Below are 10,498 nucleotides of genomic sequence, written 5' to 3'. Positions count from 1 at the left end.
GTTTTATTTTTTGTTTGGGGGCCACACCCAGCAATGCTCAGGGCTTACCCCTGGCCCTGCACTCAGGAATTACTCTTACTCTTTGCAGTGCACAGGGGACTGTATGGGATGCCAGGGATCAGACCAGTTGGCCTCGTGCCAGATAAGTGCCCTACCCACTGTACTATCGTTCCAGCCCCATAGTTTTGCTTTTGCTGCCTCTTCTGTCAGAGTTGATTTTGCAAAGACATTTCTAAGGTGCCAGGGGGCCAGTTGGTGGGTGTGACCCCCCCCCCCCCCCCCCCCCCCCCGCCTACTGGGATTTGGAGGATCTGGGTGGAGGATGCTCAGCCCTGATCTGAGGAGGCTTGGAGATCTCAGTCCCGGGATCCCGCATGCCTTTGTTCCTCTGCCGGTACCTTCATGTGTGCGGAGAGTGGTCTCAGCATGGTGGTGGCTGGTTCTGGAGGTCTTCAGCTTCCTACTGTAAAAATATAGTAGGAGACTAATATCCATAGTCAAGAAAAACAGGGGCTATGGCTGGAACTAACCACAAGTGTGTGGGGGGTAGAGGGTAGGTAAGGTAGAGAAGAGACCAGTATGACAATAATAGCTGGGAATGATTACACTGGGCAAGATCTGAGTGTTAAAAGTAGGTAAAAGGATATTCTTGATAACCTTTCCGCATCAATATTGCAAGCCACAATGCCCAAAAGGAGGGAAAGAAAGAGAGACAGAGAGAAGAAAAGCCCCTTCCATAGAGGCAGGCAGGGGTGGGGGTTGGGGGGTGATGGGGGGGAACCTGGGGACACTGGTGCTGGGAAATATACACTGGTGGAGGGGTGGGTGTTGGAACACAGTATGACTGAAACCTAATCATGAACAGCTTTGTAAGGGTCTATCTCACAGTGATTCAATTAAAAAGTAAAAAAAAAAAAACTCCTGCCTTCGAAAGTAAGCTTGGCTAAGGATGCGCCAATGTAAGCTGCATAGCATAGCGTTCTGGAGGATCCATCACATCCTCCAGAACGGCAATGGAGAAGATTATCCACGACTTCTACTCAAATCTCTTCGATAGCCATGTCCACTTGCCGACATACCAAATTCCACAGGATGGATATGTCGTTCCCAACGTTCTCCCTTCTGAAATCCGACACGCCATTTCGTCGGTAAAGAAACAAACAGCACCCGGCCCAGACAAGGTCAGACCTGAACACCTGAAGAACCTGCCATCAGTACTCATCAATACACTGGCTCGGCTCTTCACTCGCTACCTGTCTGAATGCAAGGTTCCGTCCCAATGGAAAACCAGCAGGACCGTACTACTGTTCAAGAAGGGAGACATCCATGACATTGGCAACTATCGCCCGATCTGCCTATTGTCTGTCATCTACAAGTTGTTCACTCGAGTCATCCTAAATAGGATTGGCAGAACACTAGATGAAGGACAACCATGTGAGCAAGCAGGGTTCCGCAAAGGATTCAGCACCATCGACCATATCCACATGATAACCAAGCTCATTGAGGTTTCTCGGGAGTTCAAGATGCTGCTCTGTCTAACGTTCATTGATTTAAAGAAGGCCTTTGATTCTGTTGAGACCGAAGCGGTCATTGAAGCCCTAGCCAATCAGGGCATTCAAGCCCAATACATCAGGATCCTCCGTGAGCTGTACTGCGGATTCACTACCAGGATCTCACCATTCTACAAAGAAGTGATCGTTGATGTCAAGAGAGGGGTGCGGCAGGGTGATACCATTTCACCGAAACTCTTCAGTGCCACCCTCGAGAACATCATGCGACGACTGGAATGGGAAGGAATGGGAGTGAAGATAGATGGTCGGCAACTACACCACCTCCGCTTTGCTGATGACATTGTTTTAATAACACCAAACATCAGCCAAGCGGCACAAATGCTGGCCGACTTTGACCGTCAGTGTGGAAAGGTAGGACTACAGCTGAATCTTACGAAGACAATGTTTATGAGAAACAGCCTCGTTCCTGATGCCCCATTCGCTCTCAACGGAATGACCATCTCCGAATGCAACAGCTATGTGTACCTAGGTCGAGAAGTCAACATGACAAATGACCTGGCACCCGAGCTGCACAGGAGGAAGAGAGTGGCTTGGAACGCCTTCAAGAACGTCGAAGAAATAGCTAAGAGGACGAAGAACCTCCGGCTCTGGGCACATCTCTTTGATTCCACTGTTCTTCCTGCATTAACATATGCCTCAGAGACCTGGGCCCTACGCAAACAGGATGAGAACGCTATTCAGGTCTCCCAAAGAAGAATAGAAAGAGCTATGCTTGGAATATCATGTTTCACTCAAATGAGAGAAAGAATCCGGAGTTCCAACATCGGTCCACGATCAAGAATCAGGGACGCTGTCTCATTTGCCAACGTGTCAAAAATCAGATGGACTGGTCATGTAATGAGATTTAAAGACGACCGCTGGACTAGAGCTGTTACTGACTGGATTCCACGGAATGTCAAAAGACCGCATGGCCGCCCACCTACCAGATGGTCAGACTTCTTCGCCAAGATCATGAACGATCGGTTTGAGGCTCTTCATGTTCCCAGAGTGAACAGATGCCATTGGGCTACATTAGCACGCGACAGAGACAAATGGAGACGTTACTGGCGCCCCCTCAAGCAAATCGACGACTAACGGGAAGTTAAGTGATTAAGTGATTAAATTAAGGATATACATTTGCTACCCACAGAATCCTAACGCCCCTCCATTGCCCCATTACGGGGACTGAGGTTAAGCACTCGGCCTCCAAATACTCTGCACACTTTTTTCCTTTCAAGAGAAGATCGAGGAAGAAGACCACTCTATCTAATTTCCACATGAACCAGGGGTTTCTGTCTAACCGAGACTCATCCTTTGACTTCAAAGTTACAACTTCACTCAGAATTAGAGGCTACTTGTTTTTGGGAGGGGTCCCACCCAGCGATTCTCCAGGGTTATTCCTGGTGGTGTGTGGGGGACCATGTAATCCCATCAGCGGCCAAGACTCAGAGACTATAAAACCCAGCTCCCGGAAGCAACATCTTATTATCTCATTCCTACTTTGGACAAACTGGCAGGCTACCGAATGCTACCTGCCCACACGGCAGAGTCTGGCAAACTCCCCATGGTGTACCCAATATGCCAAATACCAGTAACAATGATGGGTCTCATTCTTCTAACTCTGAAAGAGCCTTGAATATGGCACCTTTTTAAAAAAAATCTCAAGGCTAGGACGAAGGAGACGTTACTGGGGCCTGCTCGAGGCAATCGACGAATAACAGGATGGTCATGATCGTGATCGTGATTTCTAAGGTGAATAATCCCTTAGAGGAGAGTGTCCCCTATATTTTCTTCTAAGAATTTTATGGTTTCGGGTCTTATTTCAAATCCTTTAATCCATTTTGAATTGCTTTTGTACGTGTTATATAATACTGATCTTGTTTCATTCTTTTGGCTTTTCAGTTTTCCCAGAACCATTTTTTTCTTTTTTTCTTTTTTCCTTTTTGGTTTTTTGGGGGCACAGCTGACTGTGCTCAGGGATTACTCCTGGCTCTGTGGTCAGGGATCACTCCTGGAGGCTGTTGAGGGGACCATATGAGGTGCCATATTGGTTACACAAAAAGCAAGCACCTTGCCTGCTGTACCATCACTCTGAAACCCCAAACCATTTTTTCAAGAAACTTTCCTTTTTCCATGTATGCTCTTGGTTCCTTTGTCATTGATTTGATCTCTCTCTCTCTCTCTCTCTCTCTATATATATATATATATATATATATAGTCTAGCTCACTGATGTACCTAAAGCAGCACACATGTGTTTGGTTTTAACATACTTGCTTGCATTCTCTTATATACATTCTCTGTCCCTCTCAGAGAGCCCGGCAAGCTACTGAGAGTATCCTGCCTGCACGACAGAGCCTGGCAAGCATATTTGTGGTGTATTCGATATGACAAAAACAGTAACAATAACAGATCTCGTTCCCCTGACCCTGAAAGAGCCTCCAATACAGCACTGTTGGGAAGGATGAGTAAGGAGAGGCTGCTAAAATCTCAGGGCTGGGACGAATGGAGACGTTACTGACATCTGCTGGAGCAAATCGATGAACAATGGGATGACAGTGATACAGTGATATAGTGATATACATATATATGTATGTATGCATATATATATGTTTGTTTTGGAGTTCTCAGTTCTATTTCATTGATCTATGTGTCTTTTCATTTGTTTTTTGGGCCACACCCAGTTGTGCTCGGGGCTTACGCCTGGCAGTGCTCACTACCATATGTGGTGCCAGGGACCAAACCCAGTTTGACCACATGTAACACAAGCACCCTATCCACCATACTATCACATCAGCTCCCTAACTATGTGTCTTGAAAATTCAATACCATTTGGAGGACAGAGTGATGGTACAACAGATAGGGCACTTGCCTTGCACATGGCCAACCTGGGTTCCATCCCAGCATCCCCTATGGTCCCCAAGCCCACCAGGGATAATCTCTGAGTGCAGAGCCAGGAGTAATCCCTGAGCACAGCAGGGTGTGACCCAAAAATAAAGCAAACGAAAAAAATGTAATACTGTCTTATTTTGATTACTATCACTTTATAGTCTGTTTTGAAGTCAGGAATTTTAAGTACATTTTTCTTCCTTTTTCTTCACCATACTTTCAGGATTTTTTTTAACTGTCATTCTTTAGGGGCATTTATAGTTCCATACAAAGTTTAGTGATATTTGTTGTATTTTCTTGAAGAATGACATTGGCATTTTGGTAGGGCTTGCCTTGAATCTCTGTTATACTTTGGGTAAAATGGCCATCCTAACATGCCAATTCTTCCAATACAGAGCACAGAGTATCTTACTACTTGTTTGTAACGGTTATTTCTTTCTAGTTTTTTTGTTTGTTTGTTTTGGGGCCACACCTGGTGACGCTCAGGGGTTACTCCTGGCAGTGTGCAGGATGCTGGGGATTGAACCCAGGTTAGCAGTATGCAAGGCAAGTGTCCTACTCTCTCTATTATCTCTACAACCCAATTTTCTTTAAAGAATTTCTTATAGTTTTTGTTGTGTAGGTTCTTCACCTCCTTTACTAAATTTATTTCTACGCAGTTGATTCTTTTTGATGTGATTCAAATATTTTTTTTAATTCTATTTTATTTTTTCTTTCTTTTCTTGTTTTTTTTTATTTGTTTTGTTTTTGATCCACACTCAGCAGTACTTGAACTTACCCCTAACTCTGTGTTCAGGGATCAGTCCTGGCAGTTCTTGGGGGACTAAATGGGGTACTTTAATTCAAACCGAGGTCAGCTATGTGCCAGGCAAGCACCCTACCAGCTATATAATCTCTCCAGTACCAAAGGGGTGGTTTTCTTGATATGACTGGATCATAATAGGTGCCCAAAGTGTAGTAGTACATCAACTTCACATCAGGGAGGCATACAACGGTGTGGGAAAATTGAGGAGGGCTTCAGCAATCAAATTACATCTGAACCATACTTTGAGGAATAATAAAGACAGAGATAATGTAAGTGAAAGAATTTTTCAGTGCTCTAGCAGGCTCCACATAAATCTAGGTTTTTCCATGACAAATGTAATCATCACAACAATCCAATGAGTGAGATATGTTATTTTCCCCCATTTTACAGCTAAAACACCTGAAGGTCTGGAACAATAGTACAGTGGGTAGGGTGCTTGCCTTGCATGCATTTGATCCAGGTTCGTACTGGGCACCATACATGATCACCAGGGTTATCCGAATACAGTGTAGTCAGGAACAAGCCCTGAGCATAGCCAGGTCTGACCTCAGTTCAATAAAAAAAAAAACAACTGACTCTGAAGAGGATAATTATCTTTCCATAATCACCTTGCTAATGATTGATAAGACTGAGACTGACATTAGCTTCTCATTGGTTCTGCTCTGGTCCTGAGCAGAAGAACTTCCTGGGCAGAGGAAGGTAAAGGTAAAGGCCCTCCCGTTGATCGTCGATTTGCTCGAGCGGGCCCAGTAACGTCTCCATTGGAGACTTTGTTGTTACTGTGTCTGGCATATCGAATACTCTCGGTAGCTTGCCAGGCTCTCCGAGAGGGGCAGAGGAATCGAACTCGGGTCGGCCATGTTGGCCGCTTGTAAGGCGAACGCCCTACCGCCGAGCTATCGCTCCAGCAGAGGAAAATACATTAAAAGATAGGAAACGAGGAAAGATATGGTCTGCCTTTGCACAGGAAGCAAACACCTAGGAGGCGATGAAACTCATGTTGGATTCACTTTGGGGTTCAGAAAGCAGGTAGGTGCCAGGTTCTTTGCCCTATGTCCTGGTTAATCTTTGGAACCATCCAACCTGTGTTATAGAACTAGAAACCATGATTCCAGGAAGCTAAGAGTCTTGCCAAAGGTCACAAAACAGGTTACGGAGATTAGGCTTTGGCTCCAGGAATGTCATCTCCAAATCCACTCTTGACCCTACCACTCAAGAATGAACGGTGAGGAACAGACACAAAAGAAAGGCAACATGCTACAGAGACAAAAACTAAAATAAATGAAATAAAGAAAATACAGCAGTAGCTTTCTGACAAGACCAGAGAAGACTTTCTCTATGAAATCCCTACTCTGAAAGTTTTCTTTGCTTGGTTTCTTTGTTTTGGGGCCACACCTGATGGTGCCCTGGGCTATTCCTGGCTTTGTGCTCAGCGGTGCTCAGGGGTCTGTGCTGTGTCAGGGATTGAACCCAGGGCTCTAGCATGCGAAGCACATGCTCCAGCCCTTTGAGCCAGCTCCCAAGCCCCACCCGTGAAACTCTGAAATCCTACTGGAGGGAACCATGATCTCTGTGAAGTCTTCTTAGATTAAATATAAAACTAGTTATAGCTCTTATTCTTACAGCAAGCCACATAAAGTCCTCTGTTTACACATCTGTCTTCCTTAGAACTGTCACTTATTATAAGTATAGCTGTGCCAGGAGCTTTATTTATTCTCATTAATCATCTTGCAAAACCCTTTGGGACATGCATTATCTTCTCCCTTTACAGATGAGTAACCCTGTGTGAAGTGAGTGGCCTCAGGCCTGGCTCAGGGTTTAAGCCCTCTCACATGCCTCTCTCCACCCCGTGTTCTCCCTTGAGGGTCTGGTCTTTCCATCCCCAGTAGCTGGCACGGTGCCACTCTCACAAGGCTTGAACCCAAACTTGGCATTTCAGAAGAGAAGCAAGTCTAAGTGGTTCTGGTAAGCCAGCCCTAAACATGTGGTGGTCAGAGGCAATGATGGCGTAGTTGATTAGAGCAGTACAAATAGTCGCACTTGGGCAGATTTCAAGCTACCAACATGACCTCAAAACCCGTGAATGGTTAACAATGGCTCTCTTGAGGGGCTGGAGCGATAGCACAGTGGGCATTTGCCTTGCATGCAGCCAACCTGGGTTCGATTCCCAGCATCCCATAGGGTCCCCCGAGCACCGTCAGGAGTAATTCCTGAGTATTAAGCCAGGAGTAACCCCTGTGCATCACTGGATGTGACACAAAAACAAACAAAAACAAACAAATAAAAACAATGGCTTCCTTGAGCAGGCAGGGTCCAGGCCACCACACACTGCCCCAAAGTTCGAGATAAGAAGCTGTTTCTCCAGTGACCAAAATACAAAGACAGTCTACAGAATGGGAAAGGATATTCGCCGAATACACATCTGACAAGGGGTTGATATCCAGGATATACAAAATACTGGTTAAACTCCACAAGAAGAAAACATCCAACCCCATCCAAAAATGGGGCAATGAAATGAACAGAAACTTTCTCAAAGAAGAAATCCGAATGGCAAAAAAGCACATGAGAAAATGCTCTACATCATTAATCATCAGGGAGATGCAGATCAAAACCACAATGAGATACCATCTCACACCTCAGAGACTGGCCCACATTCAAAAGAACAAAAGCAACCGATGCTGGCGTGGATGTGGCGAGAAAGGGACACTCCTTCACTGTTGGTGGGAATGTCCACTGGTTCAGCCCTTCTGGAAAACAGTATGGACGATTCTCAAAAAATTAGAAATTGAGCTCCCATTTGACCCAGCAATACCACTCCTGGGAATATATCCCAGAGAGGCAAAAATGTATAGTCGAAGTGACATCTGCACTTGTTTGTTCATTGCAGCACTCTTGACAATAGCCAGAAACTGGAAGAAACCTGAATGCCCAAGAACAGATGACTGGTTAAAGAAACTTTGGTACATCTACACAATGGAGTACTATGTAGCTCTTAGAAAAGATGAAGTCATGAAATTTACATACAAATGGTACAATATGGAAAGTATCATGCTAAGCGAAATGAGTCAGAAAGAGAGGGATAGACATAGAAAGATTGCATTCATCTGGGGGATATAAAGTAACAAAGTATGAGATTAATACCCAAGAATAGCTGAGATCAGCACCAGGAGGATTACTCCATAACTTAGAGGCCAGCCGGGTATCCTAGAGGAAAGGGCAGTTCAGATAGAGAAGGGAGCACCAAATAAAGGGTGTTTGGAGGATCCTCCCAGGAGGGGAGATGCATGTGGAAAGTAGACTATGGACTGAACATGTTTGCCACTCAATGCCTCTTTTGCAGACCACAACACCCAAAAGGAGAGAGAGAACACAGGGGATTGCCCTGCCACAGAGGCAGGGGGGGATGGGGGGATGGGGGTGGTGGGATATTATCCATGGTGGTGGAAAATGGGCACTGGTGGAGGGATGGGTATCTCATCATTGTATAATCGAAACCCAAGCACAAAAAATTGTAAATCTACAACTGTACCTCATGGTGTTTCACTTAAAAAAAAAAAAAAAGAAATAAACCACCTCTCGTTATAAAAAAAAAATCAAAAAAAAAAAAAATAAGCTGTTTCTCCTTCTTTTTCTTCTCTTTTCAGCTGCTCCCCAGACTTGAGACTTCCTGCAACCTCGGAAGACGTAGAGAAGTGCTGCTCCATTTCTGTCACAGTTCACTTTTACCAGACGCGTCTACAGTAAGTCGACTTGGGAGATCCCACATCCCTACCTGGGACCCAAAACTATCCAAGCCTCTCTGCCTTCAAACGTGCAGGGGCTCCTGATCTGTAAACATCTGAGCTGGTACCACAAACTCATCCCGCTTCCTACCTTTGACAATCAGTGGGGTCCCACGGGGTAGGGAGGGGAGCAGGAATGAGGGAGTCTGTCCTGGGAAGCAGGAAGTCATCTGAGGTGGCAACATGCCCTGAGGCCAGTTCAATTACCTTTGTGCCTTGGTTTATTCATCTGTAAAATGGCGATATTAAGGAGAGTACCTCCACTTCAAGCAGTGTGGTTGTGGGAAATTAGATGAGTAAAAAGATTCAAAGGGTTGAGAATGATTCAGGTATTCAGATTTTGAGGTATTATCTTAATGACGTCGTTAAGCCCGTGTAAATCTGGGGAAAACCTCACTGTGGCTCAGAATTTGGGTTTTCCCCTTTTCCAAGTTAGTCATTCACCCTAACTGTCAACAATGCATGTCCCTGGACGCTGCTCAGAACCTGATTCAAAAGGGCTCCCAGTCACCTCTTAACGAGCTGTCTGGGAAAGCCCACCTTGTCCGCCCTATGCCCGACTGCGTTACTCAGAGCTTCTTTCTCTGGCAGGTGTAAAACAAACTCACCTTAAGCTGCTTGCTGAAAGTAAAAAGTGCATGAGGAATTATTTATTGTGGGTTTTCTATTTTGTTTGGGGGAATTTTTTTCTTTTGGATGGGGTGGGAGGGAGTCACACCCCTTGATACTCAGTGCTTACTCCTGGCTCTGCACTCAGGAATTACACCTGGCAGTGCTGGGGCAGGCGGGGGAGAGGGGGGCGGGCATTGAATGTCAGGGATCAAACCCGGTTGGACATGTACAAGATAAGCACCCTACTTTCCTTTTTTTTTCTTTTTTTCCTTTTTGGGCCACACCCTGCAAAGCACAGGGGTTACTCCTGGCTTTGCACTCAGGAATTACTCCTGGCGGTGCTCAGGGGACCATATGGGATGCTGGAATCGAACCCAGGTTGGCCAGTGCAAGGCAAATGCCCTACCCGCTGTGCTGTCACTCCAGCCCCCCTACTTGTCTTAAAGTGCTCTCTTAAAGAACTTCTTTAAGACTATGTGTACTCACATCTTTCACATTTTTTGGTATGATTGTGGAGATCCACACACAAGACCAAGGCACTGCATCAGGCCGTCACACTCCTCTCTTCACCCTGTGAGGACTTCGCAGGGCGCCCTTCCAAAGCCCAGCGGGAAAGATAATTCCCCGCCATGTCAGAGCCATTGGTCTGGTGAATCTTTGCGTGCACTAGCTCTACTCCAGTAAACCCTCCCACAGGCTGGGGAGTTACATGAGTGCCAATTAATAATCATAAATCTCTCTTAGATCCTACAGATGAAAGAAGTGCCATGTAACATTATTATTATTATTATTATTATTATTATTATTATTATTATCCTCTAAAGTCTTACACCCTATGAAGCAGCTGACATGGAGCGGAAGC

General features: G+C 45.4%; 1 protein-coding gene across 1 annotated transcript in view; it reads left to right on the top strand.

The window, feature by feature from the left end:
- Nucleotides 1-3,190: 3,190 nt before the first annotated feature.
- The window catches only part of NFYB (nuclear transcription factor Y subunit beta), a 138,120-nt gene continuing 130,812 nt past the window's right edge, over nt 3,191-10,498 (top strand). Inside the window, exon 1 of the mRNA XM_056114495.1 lies at nt 3,191-3,202. The gene's annotated coding sequence lies outside the window, so the exon portion shown is untranslated. The remainder of the gene's footprint in view (nt 3,203-10,498) is intronic.

The sequence above is a fragment of the Sorex fumeus genome, unplaced genomic scaffold (genome assembly GCF_029834395.1).
Source record: "Sorex fumeus unplaced genomic scaffold, SorFum_2.1 ptg000003l, whole genome shotgun sequence".
In the NCBI taxonomy this organism is placed as follows: domain Eukaryota; kingdom Metazoa; phylum Chordata; class Mammalia; order Eulipotyphla; family Soricidae; genus Sorex; species Sorex fumeus.
Note: the sequence above shows the minus strand (reverse complement) of the source record. Positions and strands in the feature narration are given on the sequence as shown.